The sequence below is a fragment of the Calonectris borealis genome, chromosome 2 (assembly GCF_964195595.1).
Source record: "Calonectris borealis chromosome 2, bCalBor7.hap1.2, whole genome shotgun sequence".
NCBI lineage: Eukaryota > Metazoa > Chordata > Aves > Procellariiformes > Procellariidae > Calonectris > Calonectris borealis.
In genome coordinates, this window is record NC_134313.1 from 1,211,765 (window position 1) to 1,235,956 (window position 24,192).

The 24,192-nt window shown below is 47.6% G+C and overlaps 1 long non-coding RNA gene across 4 annotated transcripts; it reads right to left on the reverse strand.

Annotated features, from left to right (window-relative positions):
• Positions 1 to 1,273: 1,273 nt before the first annotated feature.
• On the reverse strand, positions 1,274 to 23,449 carry LOC142078472 (uncharacterized). 4 transcript variants are annotated; one of them, XR_012672202.1, is made up of 5 exons: positions 23,346 to 23,449; positions 10,390 to 10,571; positions 5,420 to 7,315; positions 2,212 to 2,554; positions 1,274 to 1,432 (listed from the first exon to the last, which is right to left on the reverse strand). It is a non-coding gene; the product is annotated as an uncharacterized LOC142078472 (long non-coding RNA). The 4 variants fall into 4 exon arrangements; XR_012672201.1 differs by lacking the exon at positions 1,274 to 1,432 and having other exon boundaries at positions 2,073 to 2,554; XR_012672204.1 differs by lacking the exons at positions 1,274 to 1,432; positions 10,390 to 10,571 and having other exon boundaries at positions 2,073 to 2,554.
• Positions 23,450 to 24,192: the final 743 nt, after the last annotated feature.

Genomic DNA, 24,192 nt, shown 5'->3' on the forward strand with positions numbered 1-24,192 from the left:
GTCTGGCCAGAAGCCCGTCCAGCCTGGCACCCCACCGCCCAAAGCAGATGACTACACACTAGCAAGACTGGCGCAAGCATATAGCAATTCTTTAACATATCAGTACTACACTAACGCAACAGGAAAAACCGTGGATAGGATAAAGTTTACAGCACATGAACAGTAAAGGAAAGGAGGAAGAACAGCTGACTGGCTACGGTAGACACGGTAAAAGAAGATTTGGTCTTCTACCATTTAATAGTAGGTGCCCTGGAAGTCATCACATAGCTGTCAGTATGATTAATTGCTATTTATTCAGTGCCAGAGCAGGTAATGATTGCTGTCCTGGCAAGCGGGAAAACCAAGCGAAGAGGAGCTGGGGGGAGGGAGAAATACTCTGGAGGCAGCAGAGATGAGGAGCTGACTCAAAACTTTGGGATTTGTGGTTAGAGTTACAGACTGGCAGCTAGACTGCAAGAGAGACTGCTGTGGGATAACCAAGCTGCAAAGCAAGGCTAGTCATTGAAATACCTGCAGTACTAGTCCAGTCAGGAACTTCATTTTGCATAAAGCATATTTAAATAGATATTTTTAAGTCTTTAGGACTCAAAGCAGATTTTTAAGCTAGGCTACTACACTATTTTAAGATGGTTCATCAGAGCAGAAAATTAAGCTGGTCAGTAGATAGCAAATTCAAGCGAGTATCTACAGTGCCGGTTAACTCGGTGCTTTGAAGGAAGAACAGGTTGACACAGAAGTCAGCGTTGTCTCGGGTGCTCATAAAGAGGATCCATTAAATAAAACATTTTTAGCAACTCAGGTAATGACGACCTACTCTACAGCAAAGCCACCGATCAACTTCCTAGTATAAAGTCCACTTCCCTCGCCCCCACTCCATTTAATTATTCCCTACCCAAAAGGCAGTAGCTTGATTTTAAGGCAAAGTTATTCCTGGCCCATTTTCCCAGGCTTTCTCAAACTCTAACGCCTCAAAACAAATGCTCAAAGATGCAGAAGGCCAAGCTCCACCACTCCGGAGAACAAAACAGGAGGGAAGCTGCTATTGAACTGGAAGTTTCAGCCAGCCCACCCATCGCCCACATCTTTGAAGATCTGGAGCTCTGGACTAGAGAAACAGGGAAGCTATCGTTACAAAAGTGATTAATTTTCTATACTGTCATTTTTGGAATGACAGTATTGAAAATTGTTACCTGTTACAGCAATTTTGGTATAATACGGTCAAGGACTGCTGGCAATTAGGATCCGTATTTATTACGTAGGACTGACAAATGACCTAAGTCTCAACTCCCACATATTATACGTGGTGAGAAAGAAAGGACTACAGGCTACCGAATCTTTCTTCTGAACCTGCTACCTTTTTATTCAAACCTTCCTAGTTCTTTGTAAGAGTCCTCAGCAATTCACAGCATCCTCCTCTTCCAATAATAGGTGCCTAGAACAAAGAACCAGAAAGGCTTGATTATATGAGTGATGCCTTACGTGAGCAAATCAGACTTCTGTCCCTGTGGGAGAGCAAAAATTTCTCTTCTATCCGTCTCATCCTTGCAACAGAGATGGCCAGGGAAAATAGGGCAGAGGAAATGAAGGGATCCCTTTGAAAGGCCACAGAAAACCAGGTAACCAGGTTAAAAGGATTCTATGTAATGGAATTTTTCAGAATGACAAGAGAATTTGGACAGAATGGCTATATTTAACATGATTATCGGTGCAGCGGTGATTCAAGCTGGATGTTATTACGCAGCGGCTGAGTCACAGGGACTCTCCATGGAAAGGCTCTTAACCTGCCACACCACCGCGGCGATTCAAAGAGCCCAACAAGCTTCCTGCGGTTAAACAAAGTCGCAGCACTTTGCTGACAGAAAGCCTGTGTGCATGCAGCCGCAGAGCAGCTTTCACGGAGAAGCTACTTAAACCGGCAGCTATTGTGTGCCCAAGCCTTACGGCCTTTAATCCAGTAATACCACCCTAAAAAAAAAGTTTGGGAGCTTGCTTTACAATGACAAAGCCAAGCAGGTCCCTTGAACCCGAACAGCAAGACAATAAGATAAGGCATGGTCTGCAGAATCAGCCAGACCTGCAATTTGCTCGCTGATTAGATCCCTTGAGCAGAGCACTGCAGCAGGAAAATTAGTCAAATCATCACCCAGACACTACTTAGCGACTTGAAGGAAAGACTGGCTGTTTGTTGCCTTTCAGGATAAGCGATCTTACCGCAACGTTTTCTGGAGCTTGAGGGACGACAGTTGTTATTTAGGCATGAACAAGACGTCGTCGTCTTCAGAACTCGCTTTGCCTGTCTTGCACAGTACGGGTTTCAGACGATGCTCGCAACTCACGATATCAAAGCGCTCTTTGCATGCACCTCTCGCACAGTTCAGCAGAAACATTTACCACCAGAAACCATCGGGACTTCCAAAGTCTGAACTGCTCTGGATGTTTTCCAAGCGAGTAAAGCAAGTTTATGCAAATGTCTATTGAGAAGGCTCGTAGTCAGCTTGTGTTGGCTACGCAAAGGCCACGCTGTCGGTTCTGAGATGTTTGAGAGGAAGTTTATCTAATGCGGAGGCAATCAAAGAACGCACTGCTTAGAAAAACAATAAAATGAAAAAATAGGTCCTGCTAGCCAACAATGAAAGGCAAAGTGAATAACTCTGTAGACCCAAAAGGCTACTCTGGAAAAAATCCAGCAAAAAACCCCTTTGAAGTCACGACAATCAGGAGTCCCTACTGCTCTGCTGTATTTTCACTCAAGCCTTGTACCACCTGGGCCTCCAGATCAGATCCTCAGCTCCTTTTATCGACTTGTTTCTCAACACCTAGAAGAGCAGATCACCACAAATGGGTCTACAAGTTAAACTCAGCATTCACTTTGCAATAAATCTCATTATCTGCCCCCCAGCAGCAGCAGAAGTATCAGCCGCATCAACAGCCTGACCAGTCACTAAGCACAACTTCTTCAACAGTGGCAGCAGCAGGAGACAAGCACAGAATCATAGAAGGGTTTGGGTTGGAAGGAACCTTAAAGATCATCTAGTTCAACCCACCTGCCATGGGCAGGGACGCCTTCTACTAGATCAGGTTGCTCAAAGCCCCATCCAACCTTGAACACTTCCAGGGAGGGGGCACCCACAACTTCTCTGGGCAACCTGTTCCAGTGTCTCACCACCCTCACAGTAAAGAATTTCTTCCTAATATCTAGCCTAAATCCACCTTCTTTCAGTTTAAAACCATTACACCCCGTCCTATCATTACACTCCCTGATAATTCCCAGAATCTGCAGAAACGGGAGAACTTGATGGCAAAGTTACATGCCAGGGGACCTAAAAGTTGGTGAGAAGCCAGAAGCAAGAGCACATCTGAAGGGAGATCTGCTCTTGATACGGCGGCACCGCTGCCCGAGACAGCCCAACGGTAATCAATGAAGAGTCCTTCTGTTGGTTTAAGAGATTGGATCTATGTTGGGTGATGAGACTTTCCTTTTGGGCTCATCGACACAGCGTGGATGTTGACAGCTGTCAGGATACCGCTCAGACCGCCGTCCAAGGGATGCACTTGGTACAGGTCCCCCTCCAAGAGGTGTCCTTCCACAGTGAGCTCTGTCACCAGCTGATGTCTACTTCTGTCCGCCTACACGGAGATGGACTCTCTGGCCTTATTTAGGGGAGAAACACCTCCCCGAAGACACATTTAAGCGAGCAGAGTGCAGATGCAGTGAACAGGCCGCATCTACCCACCGATACAGGTGGTAGATGGACCTCCCAGGCCCTGCACCTTTGCTAGACAACACCACAAGCTGCTCTGTTGGTCTTCTACAAGCACATTGAACATCTTGGCTGTGCCCTCTACCCCCATGGACTCCTTCAACATGGTCCAGTGTTTTAAGAGAATGCAAAACTAGTCTCAATCCTCAAAACCATCATAACTGAGATACCATAAAACCAAACGCTTGTGCTGAAAAGAGTAGAAACTCATCAAGAACCAAGCAAGTCCCTGCTCACAAGTTGAGGCTAAGACTACCGGATGGCACGACACTCCAAGCATGTGGAAGAGCTCTGCCCAAAGACAGATGCCCTGGCAGTCCTACCTCTGCTGAAGACAAGATTTCCAGTCCTGAGAAAAGACTATTTCAGTTGGCTGGGCAACAAATTTCAAAGGAGTAACAGGAACTGCCAGACCCACTGAAGATGGGTCGAGGGCGCTTTCTACACAGCTCTAAGCAATACCTTCACCGCACTCGGCACCAGTGATCGCTTCACCCAACATGCCCACTCTGCTCAATTCAGCCTTTCCGGACACTAATTGCTCAGAGCAACATCAGAGCTGGAAGGAGGCTTGCCTGCCAGTCTGAAAGTCAATGACCCGTGCTCTTAAAAGCCATGGTCACGTGGCCTAAATTGTAGCTAAAAATGAGGCAAGTAGAGAAGAGGAAGAAAATTTCTTAAACATCAAGGTTTTTTTTCTAGCACATTCATAATTTATTGCTACTTAGGCTGATAAATGGCACTAGTACCGAGTGCCATACCAGAGGCAAGTATGAGACATATGTTCAGTATAAAATGTGCTTTAATCGGGCAAGGCTAGAATTTGAGGTGGGGAGACAGGTAGACATCCACTGAGATGTATCCTAAAGCAGGGGCCCCAAAGAGATCCTGCCCACTCCTCCATTTTTCTCTTTGCACTTGAAACATGAAAAAATAAGTCCCACAGTGGCTTTAAATAGAAACAAAATTTACACACCATTAACAGCCAAAGCACGATGCGAAAGCCAATAAGCAACTCTACAATGGTCCAGCCATTACTCCAAGTGCACTCTTGTATGTCCTCAGAAATTTATTTATAAAGCATTTTCTTTTTCCTCCCTCCTTGTACAACGGACACAGAGCACGACAGTTTTTAAATGACAAATCAATACAGAGAGCTCTAAAACCCAAATCATATTACAGCTGCATTAGAAATTTTCTTGGACTGTGGCTCATGAAGTATTGAATATTTTCAATTACTCTTCTCTCTCCTTCTCCAGCTGACATAAAAGTTCCTGAGTCAGATGTAAAAAACACCCTATGGAGCAGTTTTAAGGCTTTTTCTTCTTTTTAGCAGATAAAAGAAAATTTGCGAATAATAAGTGAACCTAAACCAGTGGTTGCAGTAAGTGCGTCACACAAAACTGGACGTTGGAAGAGTTCCCATTTAACGATATCTGTACTCTGTTTATCTCCAGGAGTGTGAAGAAAAGGCATCCCTTAGAAATATGCTTCAATACAGTGGATTAAAGGGTTAGAAGCTAGAACACCAGTACAGCTCAACTGGAGCTCCTTCCTCCAATTTAAGAGCTGATCTGAGCTTAGGGAAGAGAGAGTTTCTTGACACCATCAAGTAGGATGGCAAACTTGCTTAGGAAGGCAAACTTGGGCTCACCTACCCCAGAGTATAGGTCAGACTCCACCAATAAAGCAATTCAAGCTGTACATCACGACACAAGTGTCTCCTCTTCCTCCATCCCACATCGCACGTTAGCAGTCACCTCAGCAAGCTGGACACCCTCAAGCACGTCTTTCCTCTCCCTGGAAACCTACTAGGTTTCTAAGCTTTAGGCTCTGAAAAGTATGAGAAGAGATTGCAAAGTACCAATACACTGGATTTTTTTTTTTTTTTTAAAGTATACAGAGGCTCCTCAGAACCCTTCCCGGCTCCTCAAAACCCTTCCCATCCCTTTTCTCATTTAAGGGATGCGCTTCGAGCTGCCCTGCCATCTCACCTCCCAGCCCCTAGAACAAAAGGCATGCTTGGAAGAAGATGGCTAGGAGATGAGATCCCACATACTTTGTCATTTCTATTTCTGTGTCCTGCCACTCTTGGATTTTAACTCAAATTCTTTGTGTCTTTTGATCTTCTGTATCAAATGGATTGCTGCATCAAGACTTCATTATCTTTCCTCGCCAAAAATACTCCCAAGTATCTCAACAGCTCTGCTATGAAAGGCAGCGTTTAGTCTTCAGGAGAAGAGACTTTCAAGGGAAGAAAGTAGCGTATAGCTTCAGCCACAAGCAACATCAGGAGAGCTTTGTTTTAATCTTCCTCCCCCACTGATACCGATCAGGATCTACAACCAAGGTAGCAAGCACAGAGCCCAACTCGTAATGAGTTCTACTTTGTCTATTTAAGTTTTATTCATTTTGCCTTTGCAGTGGTGCAATCACTGTAGGTTCAGTCTGATGGCTTCTCTAAAGCAATAGAGATGCTTAACTTTCAAATAATTCCCTTCACACTACAGCCCTTTATTTTCCCTCTCCTTGTTCATCCTTGCAAACCCTTCAGTCAATGCTGAAAAACAAAAAAAAGCAATTGGACAGTGCTGTGCGACACTTCCAAGTGTTCAATACGCAGATGTTGCTTAATACTGTCTTTAAAATAATACATCCCAATCGCAGCTACCATTCAATTTTTATCACTGAATACTAGCACTGTTTTTTTTTTGTGGTGGTTGGATACCATCACTTTGTTGCTTTCTAAAAATCTCACATCTAGCTTTGAACGCATATAAAACATTTCTAGGCAAAGCGTTAGCCTACAATACAAACTTCCGTTGAGAAGGATCAGGAACATCTGCCTCTGTTCTGCGGCATCCTCAGACCATCTTTCGGTACTTCAGTGTGATCAGCCTCTCTCTTTGGCATCACGCCCGTCAACGCACAGTTCACTTCTCTCTCAACTTTCAGGATGAATGACAATACCCCTTCCCAACCTCAAGTTTTTCCTTTTGAGTTTTTGATTCTATGAAGCAGACAGAACAAGAGCTAATCGTTAATAGCAGCTCAGAAGAAAGAGCAAGCGAAATGCCGAGAGCAAAGCTACTTCCAGCAAAATACCCGCCACGCAGCAAAGCGGAGATGAGCGCGCAGGAGCAACCCTGGACATATCAGCCTGAGAAATGAAGTAGAGTTGGCCATGTTATTTCCACTCCCTTGAGTAGAAAATTGGAACTGCACAGAAGGCGGCTAGCAGCGATATCGATTTGTTAACCTGTACGACTCTCTGCTCAGACGGCTCTTCTTCACACGTGACGTACCGAAACCTTCTAATACTCACCTGAAGTCTTCCACTGTCTTAGTTTTTGCTCATAAAGCAAACATCCTTCACATTCTTTCCAAACTAAGAGGACGTTATCTTTCACAAGATTGACTGCATGAGCAGATGCAAAGAGCATTTGCTAAACAGTTCAAATGGCACTTTGTGCAAGTCAAATTACTCCAAGTCACAGTTAACTCCAAACATCCAGTTACCCACGCCAGGCTTCAGCTGGAGCCTGTCTGCAGACCTGTGGGGCAGACAAAGTTATTTTTCAACAATTTTTCCTCCTACACCATCTCTGTTCACCCTTCTGGTTTTGACAGTGCTTGTACTGAGGTATACGCTGTTCTTGCTCCAGTAGTTTCTGCTGTATATCTTACTGATGCAAAAAGGGGTTTTATAGATTTATGTTACTACAGCCAATATTTGCCTCTACTCCAAAAGACCCACACAAGATTCTTGCTTACAAAGTCTGTCCAGTCCACTCTAGATCTCACCACTTCAGGCAAATCTCCAGGGTAGCAATTCTTAAGCTCACGTATTTCTAACCAAATACCTTGAAGACATTCCTAATTGCACGACTTTCCAGGACAAGGATGGCTAAAAAAAACAACCCCAGAAGAGACATTAACTTTCCCTATAATCTCCCTGAATTAAGTTTTGCTGGAATATTTTTACATTCCCTGCTTTCATTATTGTACCCAAATGATTCCTCTCGGAGTTGCATTAAAAAGGTAAAGACAATGCATTAAATACAAGTATAATTTAGGAACCCAGCAGCCAGTGCTGTCCATGTCCTCATCGCAACCACTTCGAACTTCACTGTGTTTCCTGAGCCCGCGCTCCACTTCACTCCTTGTCACTATCAAAAAGCCTCTGTGTCCCTCTCACTGCACGCAGCTTTGACACGTAGCCCGGAGCACCCTCTCCCTCCTTCACATCCGTTCTTCTTCTTGCTAATTTATGTCCCTCTGTATTAACACTACGGTTATGCTGGGTTTCCCCCACATTTCTACTTTGTCTTCCTGACCCACCACCTTGTCCCTACTACTTATTACCTACACAGGGCTTAAGTCATTTATTGCTCACGCCTTTCTTATCTTCTACTTGCTGATCCCTGTTCCTTAACAGACCTCTGCAGGTTTTTGTAGCCCTCCTGGACATTTGTGCCTTTCTATTGCCAGTCTAAACACCTCTTAGGGATGTATTAGAAAGAAAATAGGATTACACAACCCTGAAGTGTGTAAGCAGCAAGGATGCTGCTCGAGTCACAACAGGTCTCGAGTTTCATGTAGGCTTAAGTTCTTCCTAAGCTAAAACCAGTTAAGTTAAAAGGTAACGTCAGAAAACTAGCTCGAACAGCCACGTCTTGCCTTAAAGGGTACTGCGGACAGATGTTCTTAGAGTTTCATAGTCCAGGGAGTGCAGTTTTTAATTGATTGCCATTGATCACTGCAGTTAATTGGATCTTGCCTTCCAGCAGCCAATTCCTCGCCTTCCTGGCAAGAGGGTTGATTTTATAACACGGCTGGGATAGTTAATAGTATGAAACATTTTCTGGATATACTTTTGAATGCCACAGACCAAGTTACCTTGTCCATAACTTCATTACAGCTGCTAGTTTGTGTCCACCCTAGAGAGCTAACGAGGAAGGGAAGGTCTCCTTCTACCTCCTGGAGGGAGCTGTGCTTCTGCCTCCCCCTCCCTCTAAAAACCAGGAGATAACCAGCCTTTGCATAGCTCCAGGAGAAAGATCTTCCGAGAGGCTACTCACAGAAGAGCATGGCAATTATATTTCAGCAAATTGTAGGATTAAAATATCACTTAGGGAAAGGAAAAAGAAAGGAAATTTAGCAATATTTAAGATCCAGATATTTAAACCATTAGGAGATATTCACCTCGAAGATATTTAAGTTCACGTGCTCCCAACGCAGTCAAGATAATGTACTAGAGCTTTGTTAAGAGGACACTGGGATCACCAAAAATGCTAGCCTTTTCTTTATGCCATCCTGCCGGAGTCCAGCCCCCTTAAAAGCTCTACCACCACTCACAAAACCCTTTGCAGCTACATAAAGTCACGGACCCAGAGCTGTAGTTGCTACGTATCCATCTCCCAGGACTGCAGAAGATGAAGACAGGCTCCACTGTCAGGAGACAGGATACTGGGCTAGGAAACCTTTGCTCCAACTTGGTAGAAACGATCCTATTTCAGCTCCTTTCCCTCCTGAGTTCATGCCTAAGCCCAAGCCTAGGGCATTACATCTCAGACATTGACTTCAGCTGGGAATCCAGACTGGCATGAAACCTCTTTAGCTGTTTGGGGGCAACCTCCAGTGTGGCTCGGCGCTGACACCGTACGATGTCACCGGTCCCTCATACCTACCGTCCCATGGAGAGGTGCGGAAGTCTGCAGCTGAAAAGCAGGGCAGCTGATACTACCCAAAAAAGTTCACTTTATTCCCCATTTTGGGGGGGGGGGGGCAGGGACTGCGCTCCATCTGGGGCAGGTGGCTGCCCTTCAGGGTACCGAACTTCAGGGTTTTAAGGTCTCCGTGATGCAATTCTGCAACAGCACAAATCCCACCCGAGGCAGTTTTGGTTTTTTAGGGTTTAGCCACGATATACTGCAATCGGAGCAAGCTGTGTACCATAATCATACAAATGCACCGGAGGAGCACACTAACATACCTGGGAGACATTAATTTCAGTTTTGGTATGTTAATTAATACCTCTTTTAGTAATTTCAATCAACAGATTACCAGAAAACTTCTAGCCTTTCAAATCGCTGGCTAAAAATGGTTTGATCGCTACCTGTAAAACAATCAGCGCAGTGAGACTGAACTAAAACTTACCACAAATATTCTTAATTTCAGTGCCACGTTCTCAAGATGAACACACACAAGTCTCTCATCACCTCGGGATAAATCCCGTGCCTGTATTCAGAACTGTAGGTCAGCTCTTCGTGCGCTGACTTTAAGCTGTCAATATACTGAAGAATCAAGGGGAAAAAAAAATTCTAGAGCTAAGACATCATTTTGTTAAAAAAAGATTGTGCTGCTAGGCAAGATCCCAGCAGCCACGCCAAATTGAGTCGAATGACTAGAGACAAGGTGAAAGTAGTTACGTGACAGCCGCTTTCCTGCCACGTAGACGCTAAAGCCGAAGGCCAACCTGGGGATGGGAGCTGAAAACGCCGAGATAATCCTGAGGGTTAAATGATTTCTACCATACAGAACCATCTGAATTGCATTACGAAAAGAGAAAGCAAGCGCTCGTATCACAGTTACGTGGGTGGAGGGAGATACATGAGTCATTGATAACCTTTAATTACTTCGATGTGCAGATTTGCAGCCTTCTCCAGTAGCCTCTGTAGGTCCCTTTTCCAAGCTCACAAGTTCTCCAGAACGAAACCAACTCCAGGACATCTGTTCATGGCACTAGCATATTAAATACACCGCTCTAGCCTCAATTTTCCCCGTTTAGGTATTTTGCATCTTTCATTTCTGTCAAGGGGAGCAAAGAAGGGAATCAGAATTCAAGTCTTAGCAGCGGGATCTGAAACAGAGAGGGACTACTCTTAAGCTCGGTCTACTTAGCTTTGAAACTAGCTTGTAGCATCTAACCCCAGGGTGCCAAAATGAAGTATTTTTGTTTCGGTTTTGACTGTACGGACAGCTATGCATAATGTTTGCTGTTCTCCACGCCAATGCAAAGCGAGCACGCTTCCATTCTGAAGGCTTGCCTTGTCATCAGCTACCGGTAGGGTTCTTTGAAGCATGCGGTTGTACTATGAGACATAAGACTTACCTATATTGCCCGAGTAGACTTGCTCTATACGTAGGTATTCCTGCAAAATCATACCCCAAAAAAGTTGCTTTCGCCCTATTTAAAAGTCTTAATGAAAGATATTTGCACTGCACAGGGGGAAATTTATACAGTGTTATCTGCAAGTGTGTTTTTAGCCACATTATCCGCGTGCTCTAAGTGCAGATGGAGAGACATATGCCAGGACTATCCAAAAGTACATATACAGATTTTTACATTTTCTCTATTGCTAAAAGGATAGGCACCTCAAGATCCAAACGGCTGCAGACCCCTCCATTTAGTTATAAGACACATTGATTCACTAAAGCAACACGCTCGAGGAACAGTCAAATAACACCCGCAGCGGTGCACGGGCAAGAGCTGATGGAAAGCTCATCCATACTCAGGCAAGATCAAGCCAGCCTGTTTAGGAGAGCACAGCATCCCAAATGGATAGCCACTGCCCATAAACTCCAGCCAAACCTTCCTTCGTGTTTTTGGAGCACTATCTCTAACCATCTTTGATCCACTTTTGAAGCAACTTCCAAGAGATTCCCGTCTAATAGACAGGAACGTTCACAAATACGCCTATCAGCACCAGCCACGGCGAGACGAATATAACCTGTGGCTTACAGGACTGATCAGATGCTTCCTACGTAGAGGAGCATCAGACAACAGAGGGTTCTGCTGCCAAACCTGTTCCTCCTGCACACCAAGCTTGGTTTCTAGCAAGGGTTTGTATTAGTCTCCTGTTTGGAGTGTCATCTTTTCAGAAGATAACCTGAGGGATTGTGGAGATGACAAAACAAGCCCTGGTTTTCACCCCCACTGCATTATCTTATGTTCTTCCTATAGCCTTCTCCACACAAGGCCTCCTCAACCTCATTCTGTGCTCTGCTTTTAGTAGTGAACCCTCAAGCTTGTCCCCAGACCCTACTTTTTAACACTGTGACGACAATTCACAGAAGAGCTGCTCTTGTTAGGAGTCTTGCCTCAGCTTGGAAGCCCATCCCATGGTAGTGAAAAGGAGCGGTGGAGAACATCAGCATTAGAAGCAGAGGTGATGCAGAGGTGCAGGGATTTGCCAAGAAATCATTTATTCTTAAGAAAAAGCTACAACAATCAAGTTGTTGAATTTCTAGAACAGATTTTGAGTGAGGCAGGCATTGTACCTTCTCAACCCAGGTGGCTTTAAATCCCTGACCAATTTAGAGCAAGCCTCCTTCTCACAGAGCCTGTTCCTGCTTCTATTTGTAATGAAAACCCCTGTCTGCGCACCTTCTCCCTTCCACCGAAGAAGGGTGCATTGCTTAGGCAAGCTCAAGTTTGACAGAAAAATAATTACTGCAGAGGCACTTGTCAGGGTTTGAAGTTCTAGGCACATTACTTACCTTGAACAAAAACCTAGAAAACTTCCCACTAAAAAAAAAAAAAAAAAGACAGAAAGTGTGCTAAGGTATTATCTAAACCGCTGGGTTTTTTTCAGGGGGGGATATTTTTTTGAGCACACGCTCCACCTACTTTCACACATACGGTCCACTGAACAGCCACACTACAATATAGATTCCTCAAGGTGACATTAAGGAGACGTTAGATATGCAGAACTAGGAGGGGAAAAGAAAGGGCTTCTAAATGAAAGCAGTGTTGATGTATTCATTTGCAATTTCTCCTTACAGCAGTGCTGCTGGGAGCTCTGACAGATTCAACAGCATCTCTTGAAAATGGCACAGAAGGTGGAAGTGGGGAACCAAATGCTCTCTGCAGCCTTGCGTGGGGCAGGGGGGTGTAATGAAAGTCCTTTTAGTCTGAAATTTAAAAAAAAAAAACAAAGATCTTTTGCTACTCCACCGCTCAATGTCATCAAGCCACACTCAATTAGGGACACACTCATCATGATGCAAGCTACTCTGGTCCTGGCATCATCCATGCAGGAGACTGCAAGTCAGCAAGGCGAGACCTCCACCCCACTGAGCCTGCTGCGACCCAGCAAGCAGAGCTTCTCATCCACGCACGGCAGAGCCGGCGTCAGGAAGCTCCATCAAGGTCCAACACCTCACCGTCAGTGCTGCGCGACTCCTGCACCAGAGCTGGATTATCACCAAGGCAGTTTGGAGCCCAAGGAGAGCACGTGTCTGCCTGCAACCTTCTCCAGAAACATATCTTTGGTGGCCACTGCTCAGCCAGTCCCAATGGTAGTTCTGGATGGAGAGCCTCCTAAATTACAGCCTTTCAATACTTAAAGGGGGCTTATAAGAAAGATGGGGACAGACTTTAATAGTGCCTGTAGTGATAGGACAAGGGGGAATGGTTTTCAACTAAAAGAGGGGAGATTCAGAGTAGATCTGAGGAAGAAATTTTTTACAATGAGGGTGGTGAAACCCTGGCACAGGTTGCCCAGAGAGGTGGTAGATGCCCCATCCCTGGGAACATTCAAGGTCAGGTTGGACGGGGCTCTGAGCAACCTGATCTAGGTGAAGATGTCCCTGCTCATGGCAGGGGGGTTGGACTAGGTGACCTTTAAAGGTCCCTTCCAACCCAAACCCTTCTGTGATTCTAAATGGCAAGTCCCAACGCGTAAGTCAGGATGGAGATCCTTCTAAATGGCAAGTCCTGCCCAGCGTGAGGAAGCAAAAAAGGACCTTCCTGCTCTCTCCAAAGCCAGGCAGAGGAAAAAAACCTAAGCTTTAACAATCCCAGTGCTTTGATATTAAACCTAGATGTAGACTGGCATCCTGAGATATGCCTGCTCTTATTTCCCAGGGCAGGCCTTAGGTAGAGGTTGAGAAGTTGAAGGGCAGGTTTCTTAGGAACTGGAGAGGTAGAGGAAGCGTCGTCTTTCCAATAAGCATTGAGATCCATTGCCGTGAAGGAGAAAGGCAAGAAACCCACCGGGGATGTTGCAAAGGGGACGGGTTTCAAATCACTCAGACCTCAGTCTCCTTCCCACCTTGGAAAAGAAAACTGCATTAAAAAGAAAGCTTGCCGTGCGAACGGCTCCTTTAGGTGTTCAGCTGCCAGCGCTGCAGATGTCCTTGAAAGACAACGACCAGAAGCCCGAGGTAGCTACTGTGACTTGAGCAACCTCTTGTTCTCTTCCCCACGCTCCTTTTTTGCAATACCCACAGCAGCGCAGGCTGCCAGGGACCGTGGGGAGCCGACCTGCTGGATTTAACTCCGGCGAGGGCTGAAAGATGATCTCAACTCCAAAAAAAAAAACCCAAACCCCAAACCCTCAGCGGCAAGTAGCAGAGGTCACGCTTAGTCAAGCGGGTGCAAAGCAGAGAATCAAAGTCCAGCAGCCTCAGCAAACAACCTCCTCCGTGCTCATTTCACCCAAATCCCACTACTTTTCTGGGAAGTGGAAGAAAAATCACACGCCTCGACAAGAGCCTGCTGATCTGGTCAGAGATGCGTGCACACAAATCCCTCAACTCCTCTGCTCCAAACAGTGATTCTTCTGCCTGGTGTTTTAGTTGGTTTTTTTTTTTCCCTTCCCTAATTCTTCCCAAATGTTCCTGACCACATTAAATGTTGCCAGAGTAAGAGGCGTTTGTGTTTTTGTTGTATTTTTTTTTTTTTTAAAGCCTCAGCCACCGCAGTGCACCAGGCACGTAGAGAAGGCTCTGCAGGATTTCTCCTGTCCCTGCCTTTGAGGGGACATGGATTCACAGATGTACACGTTAGGTTAAAGGGAGCAAAGAAGCCTATGAAGCAGAACAACAGCATCCAGAAAGCCAACTTCAGGTTGGCAACAGGATTCAGAAAGTACTTAAGAGACAGCTTAATTGCTAATAAAACTGATGATACATCCGTATACCCTCCAAAGCCTTGCGTGCGTGCTCAGTCCGCTGCTCGACCAGTTTGAGATGCGTTCCTCAACGTGAGTAATTTAACAGATGGACACCAAAAAAACCTCCCCGGCATACTGAAAGGAAGCAAGACCGGCTCTTCAAGAAGCAGCATTTTCCCTTTCGAGTCCACGTGTAACTCTGCATCTCAGCACGCTGCCAGGGACAGTGTGTTGCTGTTTCATTTGTAGTCTTTTAAAGGATTTAGACTTCAAAAGAGAGACTATTTGTCTAAACATCCCAGACAGACCGTGGGTTGACTCTAGTAACCTGAATTCCACCGTTATTTAAAACGCACCCTATTGTCCATCCTTCTCTTCTATAAAGGAAACCGCCACATTGCAGTCAATAAGCGATTGCACTTTTCCATCTAATGCAATGATCTCTCCCAACTGTGTGCGAAGTGCTCTCAGGCTTGCAAGAAGCGCTACAGAAAGATCAATAAAAATCATAATACTATAGCTTCAATTCGCAGAGTAAGTAACGTTTCTGGATGGTGAAAAGCTTGGGTTTCCAAACACGTTGCCCGTGGAAGTCATTTACATTCAAGCAGAGCGCAGAGCAGAGAGGGAAGATCAATAAAAATGCAACGAGGCAGACAGAGAAATGTCATCACCTCGGGAAGAGGCAGCCCAGAAACCGCGTGCATCTGACAAGAGCACAAATGGACCAAGCACGTGTGTCTTCTGTAGGGGCTACACCATAAGGAAGGCACCTAGCTTCAATTCAGAGATACTTCTATACTTCTCGGTGGTAAAGAGGAAGGGGACTGCACGGTCAAAACCAGGCACGGCCCAGAGAGCTGAGATTCCAGACTCCGGTATTATTTTACTGCACGACTTTTGACACATTAAGGTCTCTTCTCTTTCCATCTGTAGAATGGGAACAGCGTTGGGGTTGTTCAGCCTGGAGAAGAGAAGGCTCCGGGGAGACGGAGCGGCCTTCCAGTACTTAAAGGGGGCCTACAGGAAAGATGGGGAGGGACTCTTTATCAAGGAGCGTAGTGATAGGACAAGGGGTAATAGTTTTAAACTGAAAGAGGGTAGACTTAGGTTGGATATGAGGAAGAAATTCTTTACTGTGAGGGTGGTGGAACACCGGCACAGGTTGCCCAGAGAGGTGGTGGATCCCCCATCCCTGGAAACATTCAAGGTCAGGTTGGATGGGGCTCTAAGCACCCTGATCTAGTTGGAGATGTCCCTGCTCATTGTGGGCGGGGTTGACTAGATGACCTTCAAAGGTCCCTTCCAACTCAAACTGTTCTATGATTCTATATACACAGATGCAGAATACGCCCATCCTACGGGCAAGGTGAAAAATCCTAAGTTTCGGTGTGCAACACTGCATTTTTATGCAATGTTTGCTGAGGTTTTTACTCGAATTTATAATCCCAGTCCCTATGCACAGCACTATTATAAGAGAAGAGCTGCCTGCAAGCCACCTTTAGGTCAGGTATCGATTGATCCAGGGCTGCCTAAGTCACCGGTGGCCGAAAAGCCAGCAAGCCCCCAGGCATCCTTCCTCTGTGCCACATTCAAGCCCAGATATCACTAATCCCCTGCTCCTTACACCCCTCCTTCCCTTCCAGCAAGGGTTTTCTTCCCAGTCAAACTGTGTTTTAAAAAGTCAGCACTAACGAGCAAACTTTAACATTAACCAGAAGTCAAAAAAGCTCTGCTCCATACCAGAAACATAACTTACAATCAATGTTCAGTCCAGGAACAAAACCTTCTAGGATCATGCTGTCTGTAAAATACAATAAGCAAAGCCTTCTCCCTCTGACAGTCTATTTCAGGCCTCATTTGCTGCAAGTTTTATGAGATGTTAATCAACAATCAAAAAAATTTCCACATCTTTCACTGCAGGAATAGTGGTTTCTGCTCTCTAAATTACACCACTGGGTTACTACACGTCACAGTTAATGAGCCCTCGCTGCCCTTTTTCATCTCCTTCCCATTTATTGTTTAAAAATACTTTAACAATTTGAAAACAAAATTTTTTTTTTTTTTTTCATTTGAGAGCGCAGAGATGAGGATATCCAGTTGCCTGCCAACCAGCTGGGGCAGTACCGAAAGTCAGAGCGATGTATTTGGCTCCCTAAAAATTGGGCATCCATAAGGACTACCTCTCGCAGAGCTGTTTGTGAGAATGCTTAAAGGCCAGGAGCAGCCCCAGCAGCAAAAGGAGGAAAATAAGTACAATCACCAGATCTATTAAGGCCAGAGAAACAACGAGGGATGCAGAAGTTGAGAAACGAGGCACCTCCCATTGTAACAGCACAACGTGGTTCTTTCACTGCCAGCCAGGAGCTGGTAAACCGAGAAAACCAGCTTTGGGGGTTCCTGCGAGCAATTTCAGGAGTAACAACTAATTCCAAGGGCACGGTGCAGATGCTATCTAGAGAGTGCTCCACTTCTTCCCCTCAGCACCTGGAGCACATTTATCCCTCGCTTGCTTCTTGGCAACTGGAAATAAAAATAGCCAGCCTGGATTAGCTGCAAAGTGAAAAAAAGGAAAAGTATTACAGCAGAAATGTTTATTTTTGAGACAGAGGAGGAAGAGGAAAAGTCGAGGTTCAATGCGTTATCTAGAGCATGTAAGGAAATAATCACTGAAGCAAAAATGCAGGAGGGAGAGCATGGCTGCTGAAGACAGGAACAAGAAATTATTTTTTAAAGGTACTGGAGGGAAGAGGTCATCGTTAACATTTGTAGTGATCTTAATCAGTAGCCAAAATGAAGTTCTCGCTGATATTTATGGTCTGGGGCAAACATGTCCAAATAAGCATGCCATAAGAACGCTGCTGTTCAGTGACGGTGGCTACAGTCAAGCCTAAAAATCCCACACCGGCTGATTTACGACCCATCCCCAGAGCCAGTCCCCTCCACGGCTCTGCCGCACCGCCGGGGAACTTGCAGCCCTACCGGATTATACATAAATTTTACTCCTGGAATCAGCCCAGTCCCTACAGACTTCTCGGTTGTATTTAGCGGTTTCGTTTCGGTTTGTGGGATTTCGTTTAAAGGTTGTTGGGTAGGGTTTTCATTTGTTTGTTTGTTTTTTTTTAAGTTGTGTATATTCACAAGTTTCTAGAGGTGAGCTTCTAAAACCTTCATCTTTCAGAAGAGGAACAACACACCACAAGTCTTTGCTCTTAATACGAGCTGATTGCCAGAATGATTTGAGGACTTGAGCCTTGCCCAAACCGGTCTCAAACCAAGATACCTACTCATGAGACACGACGGCTGCGATCTAGATTATAGTTTACCTAGAAACTTACCCAGAAAAACTTGCCCTGGATCTTCAGCTTCACCAGCCTAAATGCAGATTGAGCAGTCAGAGCAGATTGACCCAGGAGAAATAATGGTCAGGTCAGTTGACCTGAACAAGGAGAAGCCACAACAGGACACTGCTGGAACAGGGATTTAGGAAGCTGCTTCTATCTAAAGCAACTACTTTGTGGGGGGAAGTTGTCTACACCAACACGCTGTACGCTTCTACAGCTCAAGACTTCAACGCCACAAACATTTCCCAATAACAACCCCCACGTGGTGGCGGGAGCTGATGGCACGCAGCTTAAAGACTTGTTCTAGGCCAAAGTAGGTGACCTTCAAATCCAGGTACAGGACTGTGGATTCGCCTAATCCTCCGGGATAGCTCCTCACAAAGCTTTAAACAAGCACAAAGTTGAGACAACTCCTTCTCTGGAGCTCTACTGGAGAACATCAGGCTTATCTTTAGAGAGGACCTACATGATGCAACAGGCCTTCTCCACCTTCCTAATAAAGAAGGATCACGTTGGTCCATATGACAAGATTTTCTGATGCTTTGTCCAGTCTAAGCTGAAATATTTCAGCAAACGAGACTCCATCATTTCTCTAGGAAGAAAGGTTTTCAGCAAAGTTTAGTCTGTCAGGAAGCGCCCAACACGCAGCCTGGACATCCCTTATCCCTCCCTGGAAGTGTTCAAGGCCAGGTTGGATGAAGCTTTGAGCAACCTGATCTAGTGGAAGGTGTCCCTGCCCGTGGCAGGGGGGCTGGAACTAGATGATCTTTAAGGTCCTTTCCAACCCAAACCATTCTATGATCTTGCCAGGACCGGCTTAAGGATTTTGGAGACTCGGAGTCCTAATTGAGAGATGAGTTGTAGATATCACAACCACAGGCAATAAGGCAGCTTTCAACTGCTGAAAGCCACAGCTCTAAAGATAGAGTTATGCACAGACAGGCTGCTGGGATTGTCCCAGATTTTACCAGGGTTTTTTTAATATTAAAGAGGTGGAGGAGCAGCTCTGCAAAGAGGCAAGCAAAACAAACACACGCACCAGATCTACGATCAGCGGCACCGCGCTCCCCGAGCGGCTCTGCCCTTGCGCAGGGCTGTTTGACAACACATGCCCAGGAGATCTGATGTCCAACTGATCGCGCACGCGCAGCTGTTATTTTCCTATTTTTCAGAAGCCAGGCATCCAGAAAAAGCAAGTGTTTTCCATAAAATACTTTTTTTAAAAAAATTATTATTTTAGACAGGATCTGGCATTCAACTACGTTATCTAAAGTGTCTGGAAACCCTAGACCTAGCTTCTCCAACCCATCAGCTTTCTCAACCATCGGGTCTAGGCCCTATATTCTTGCTTCAAGATGATGCTGTCTTACCACTCATACAGTCATAACCCATAATCACAGGTCCAAAATGCCCAGTATAGGCTAGGAAGAAGGAGGCAGAAAGGATATACTTTTAAATCAGAATAAAAAGCTGGCCTTGCTATCCACACAACCTATATCATCTCACTGCTCTTATGTTGCCAGGTTCGTTAGCATACATAAACGTATCTTCATTAACCTTCATAAAGCTGGTCAAGAGTACGTCCAGCATCGCTGTCAAGTTTTACAGCTACAGCAGCTGTCTAGGACTAACCATAAAACCCACTTTGTGGTCGCAACCAGGCTAGAAAGTGGCTCCTGTCCCAACAGGACAGCAGCAGCAAAAAAAATTCCCCAAAAATCAAAATAAAAACTGTGCACCCACCAACCACACGCTCACCACTACGGGTATCAGGGAAATCCTTTGCGAAATGCAACGTCGGTCAGGATTTGGACAACCTTCAACAGTCTAGAGTTCAGCAGTCTCCCTCTCCTTCCATCCTTTTACGACCGGACTCGATGACCTTAAGGGTCTTTTTCCAACCTAAATGATTCTCCGACCCCTCCTCGCTCCCACCACCCCAACGCAACGCACCAGCAGCAAGTCCCACGGCACCCTCCCAGCAAAGACACAGCCGGCACCCGATTTAACCACGTTTATCCTCCTGCATCTATTCACCCACCTTTTATTCAGCTGGAAGCTACGAAGCCCTGGGCTCTTGGCCAACTGGCTGCACCTCCTCTTTTGCTCCCTCAGAGCTGCAGGTTACAGGAGACTATGGCATTTCTGCTTCTCTTATTAGGATAGTTAATGACCTAATTTAAGCCGTGGAGAGTATACTCAGGAATTACAGTTACAGGCTCCTCAAATGAAGTTAACAATAAATCACAGAAAATCAGCTGCGAGGACTTCTCAGGCACCTCTATATCAGCAATATTAATTTTACCAGGAGGACAGCAAGTTTGCTCCCTCCCCTCTTTTTAAGCCACTGACGAATCTTGATGTCTTGCTAGCAGCCTCCTTTGAAAAGCTCCTTTGAACCCATCTCCAGCTCCTTTGGAAGAGAGCTACGCGAAGACATCTGGCTTGCAGACAGGCTAGACCTTGGTTTTGTCTTGATCTGCAGCAGGAAGAATACAGCAACCATAGATTTCAGTGGGAAATACCCCGTCAGCGGCTCCTTTAGCATCAGAGCAAAGACTTCGCTAGAGATCGAGGGCCTCAACATATGCCTTTCTTCCCAAAGGAAGAGCATTGAAATTATCTCTCCCAAGGGTATTGGCGTAACTCAAGCCATTGCGATTAACATTAAAGAGTCATTTAGACTTGAAAGCCATCCCAGGTACTGGTGGAATGAGGTGCGCTGCCATCAGCGATTCAAAAACTCCAGCGCAGAGTTAGATTAATCCAAATTTTAGGCTGGGAAGGTAGCTCCTGTCCAGCCAAGACACACAGAAAAGAAGTTACTGGTTGCTGATGGGCCGGGATCTACAAAACCCCGTGGCAGACGTCTGTGTTTCCCTTTGGAGGAAGGGTAACACCGCTAGACATCTTGAGCTCTCCCTCTTGCACCCATCCTAAGCGACGGGGAAGAAATATATAGCTTCTCCCACCCAAAAAAAGAAGCGTACGGCACGGAACAATACTCGGTAGCAGAACAACGAGAGGCATTTATCAGCCGACGTAAGATCACATCTTGCAAGCATAAGCCAACATCTCACATCGACTAATTCACATCCACAAGCACCAAGTACTGTCAGTCTCCCCTCCCCAAAGTCAGCAGCGAGACAGTTTGCGGCAGCCAGATGATGGAATCGCGAGGGTGTTGGTTCCCCCTAGCACCAAAGAAATCAGCTCTCAACGTCGCTGCAAGTGAAGGCAACAGATTTTTTTTTTTTTTTTTTCAGCAAGGTGCAATCACGCTGTTTTTAACGATCATGTGGTATATTAACATTCAGCCGCAGCTACCGCCTGGGCAGATGCTTCACGGAGGAGATCAACCAACCATCCACGGATGGCAGCGGCAGTGGCACAGCCACCGACGCCGGCCCGGTGGCATGAAGCACAGCTTGCTTACGACCGGTCCAGATACAGCCAGCCAAAGGCACACCCCTGTCCAAGCCACCTGCTGCTTGCAGCTTCCCCAGTTTCATTAATTTTCTTTTAAAAACATTTTTCTTTTTTTTTCCTCCCCTTAAGCTCACCCAGCTGCATGTGCCAGGTGAGGTACTGGAGCACAGCAGCTGCGGGTTTATCTGTAGAGGTCACCCAAGGGTTGATTAAACTGCTATCGCCGAGGAAGGAGGGGGGAAAAAGAAAAAAAAAAAAAAAAAAAAAAAAAAAAAATTCCCATCCTGCAGTTTTTGCAGCCGGAGAATGCAGGTCTGGGGAAGCAGCAGAGCAGTGCAGAGAGGAGAAAAAAAAAACTAAACCAAAACCAACCAGCGGCTCGCCATCCACCGCACATGTGAATTAAATAAACCCCATTCCAGCACAAACACCACAACTCGGCCATTTCTGCCCCCTCCAAGAGCAGTGCATCCCCCCCCAACCTCTGCGCTCCCTGCTGCAGCCCCACCACCCGCCTCCCCCAGCCCGATCCCTGCCCGCACCCCTTCTCCGGGCGCATCCCTGCATCTGCACCCACTCCCGCGCCACCCTGTCCCACCCCACCCACGCACCCCCCCGCTGCCACACCTTACACCTCCGTAAAAATACCTCCCTTGGCTGCATCCCGCGGGGTGGGATCCAGCCCATCCGTAAACCCCCTGCAGAGCATCCACAGGGAGCGGGATGGGGTGGGATCCAGCACCTCCGTAACCCCCCCCCCCCCCCCCCCCGAGAGAGCAGGGTGGGATCCAGCCCCTCTATAGGGAGCAGGGTGGGATCCAGCCCTTCCGTAATCACCCCTCCACGGGGAGCAGGGTGGGATCCAGTCCCTCCATAACCCCCCCTCGAGGGAGCAGGGTGAGATCCAGTCCCTCCATAACTCCCCCACGGGGAGGAGGGTGGGATCCAGTCCCTCCATAGGGAGCAAGGTGGGATCCAACCCTTCCATAATCACCCCCTCACAGGGAGGGTGGTGGGATCCACTCCCTCCATAACCCCTCCACGGGGAGGGGGGTGGGATCCAGCCCTTCCATAGGGAAGGGGGTGGGATCCAGCCCCTCCATAATCACCCCCTCACAGGGAGCAGGGTGGGATCCAGCCCTTCCATAACCCCCTCCCCCCCACGGGGAGCAGAGTGGGATCCAGCCCCTCCACAGGGAGCAGGGTGAGATCCAGCTCCCCCCCTCCCATTTTGCCAACGCACCCCTGGAAATCAGGGTGGGGTTGGGATCCAGCCCACCCCCCCCATCTCCCTGCTGCAACCACAGGGAACAAGGTGGGTGCATCCAGCCGCCCCCCCCCACCTCCATCCACCAAAAGCGGGGTGTGGGGGGGGCCAGACTGGGGTTGGGATTCACCCCCCCAGAGAGCAGGGTGGGGTTAGGATCCAAACCTACGCAGAGCAGGTGGGGACACCCCCCCTCCCCCCCAAAAAAAAACAACCCCCAAGGTGGTGCTGACACCCCCCCAATGAGGTCTGTCCCCACATATACAGCCAGAGAAAACACCCCCTCCCCAAAAAAGGGGCACAGATACCCGCCAAAGGGGGAGGGGGGGGGCAGGGAAACACCCCTCGGGGCACCCCGAAGAGGTGAAGGGACCCCCATAACCCCTATATAGATCTATACGGGGAGGGGGGGACACCCCCATGGGTAATAAAAAGGGGCCCAGATCCCCCCTCAGCGCCCCCGGGGGGGCCAAAGGCCCCCCCGGGGGCGCTGAGGGAGGGTCTGGGCCACTTAGAACAGGGGGAGCAGCCCCCAACCGCCCTCTCCGTAGGCCTCAGGCCCCCTCAGAGGGCTCAAGCCCCCCCCTTAGAGCCGCTTCCCCCCCACCCCCCCCAAACCCCACCCCGCGGTGCCGGTTCTCACCTCTCCGCCATGTTCCCGGCGGCCCTACCGCTCGGCGGCGGCCCCGGCCCCCGTTCGGCCTCCCATGGCCCCGGCGACCGATCGATCGATCGATCGATCGACCGACCGACCGACCGATACCCAACCCCCCCCGGTTACCCCGCGGCCGCCCCGCCGCCGACTGAGGCCGGCGCTCGCGCCGCGGCCCCGCCGCGTCCCGCCGTCACCAGCGACAACGGCAGCGCCGCCAATGAGGAGAGGCGGAGGGGGAGGAGCCGGGAAGCTCCGCCACGCCCCCTCCACCGCCTCCGAGCCGCGCCCCCACCGAGGAGGGGGCGGGGAGAGCCGCGAGGGCTGATGGGAGTGGTAGTCCGGCGGCGGGCGCGCAGCGCGCATGCGCGCACGGAGCCGTATGCATACGGCGCCTATAGGCACGCAACAGTGCACGTTAATGTACACACACGTTGCGCATGCAGCGCGCTGTGCGCGCGTGTATACTGCTCGCATGCACGTGCGGGTGCACACACAGTGCACGTGCATGTACACGTATGCACACCGTATACATACGTACCACACGCGCACACAAGCACGTGGCGCACGTATAGGTGCGCTAAGCGTGGCCGTACGCGTACACAAACATGTCCATATGGACCCAGCGCACGCAGAAGCGGCACAGGCTCGTGCTTATATACGCTCATGCGTGTGCACGTGTGCGCAGTGCACGCAGAGTGCAAACACGTACGCATGGTATATGTGCCCTTGCACGCTGCGCACACGTATATGTACCTAGCGCAAACAGAGCACATACATGCTGACGTGCCCTGGAGCACTGTACACCTATAGAGAGTACGCACGCACGCTGCAGGTG